At 36.1% G+C, this 1067-nt stretch overlaps 1 pseudogene; it reads right to left on the reverse strand.

The window, feature by feature from the left end:
- Positions 1–368: 368 nt before the first annotated feature.
- On the reverse strand, positions 369–848 carry LOC128777771 (60S ribosomal protein L21-like; annotated as a pseudogene).
- Positions 849–1067: the final 219 nt, after the last annotated feature.

Below are 1067 nucleotides of genomic sequence, written 5' to 3' on the forward strand. Positions count from 1 at the left end.
GAAGACTTGAGGAAATGGAAATTGTCATGAGTAAATAAAAATTATGAACAGCAATCCTATACAATATAGAAAACTTGAACGTAATAAAAAGAAGAAAAAAGGAGACAGAAAAAAGAGCAACAGAAACAGAGACAGATGTAGAGACAGAGAGAGGGAGAGGGAATTAATCTAGAAGGACATTTGATCAAAAATTCAGTTCTACCATGATTTATCATGAACTCTCAGTAAATGCTTAATATATACATTCTCCCTTTTAGAATAGGTAGGACAAATTCCTGACTATCTTGCAGAAATGTTATTAGGACTAAAGAAATTAGAAGGCTTTTTTTTCATAGTCTTAAAGTCTTTTATTTATATTTTTATACTTATCATACCATGAATTCATAGGGAATGGGTTCCAGGCTCAGGAACCTTTTCATTGGTTCTCACAAAGTGTGCTTCTCTGGGTGAAGCAGGCTGGCACTTCAATTAAACTCAAATACTTTTCTCTTTGGCCTCCTTCTTTCTCTGATTATTTTCCTTCACAAGCCACAGGAAGCTATCTAGGCTCTTTGAGTGCTTAATATGCTCAATATGTAAATTAATTCCCTTGGCAGGAACCTTGCCTTTAACTTGTTTGTTTACAGCAATCCGAACTGCATGCTGGGTAACATGGTAGTCTCTTCAGTTTTGCCATGGTAACATTTGCAGGGCATTCCTTTTTGAACAGTGCCCATTCCCTTGATGTCTACAATATCACCTTTCTTGTAGATTCACATGTATGTGTCCAGAACAATTCCATGTTTTCTAAAAGGCCTAAAGAAACTGTAGCAGGTGCTTCTCCTCTTTCCCTTTGTATTGGTCATTTTGGTGAATGAATGCAAGATGGTGGTTCGGGTCAAAAGGAAGAAGCAACAAGTCTTTTAATGTGGAATAAATAAGACTTTATGGAAGTATCTGTATTGCCAAAATTCCTAAAAACTGAAGACTGGTCAAAACCAAGCAGCGATTTTTGTAGATACATAAACAATAAGGATGAAAGGGATGTAAGCCAGCTGACAATTAAGTTTTCTAGCTCAACAATCGTT

This window comes from Panthera pardus, unplaced genomic scaffold, assembly GCF_024362965.1.
Source record: "Panthera pardus isolate Hobbes unplaced genomic scaffold, ASM2436296v1 HiC_scaffold_17, whole genome shotgun sequence".
In the NCBI taxonomy this organism is placed as follows: Eukaryota; Metazoa; Chordata; class Mammalia; order Carnivora; family Felidae; genus Panthera; species Panthera pardus.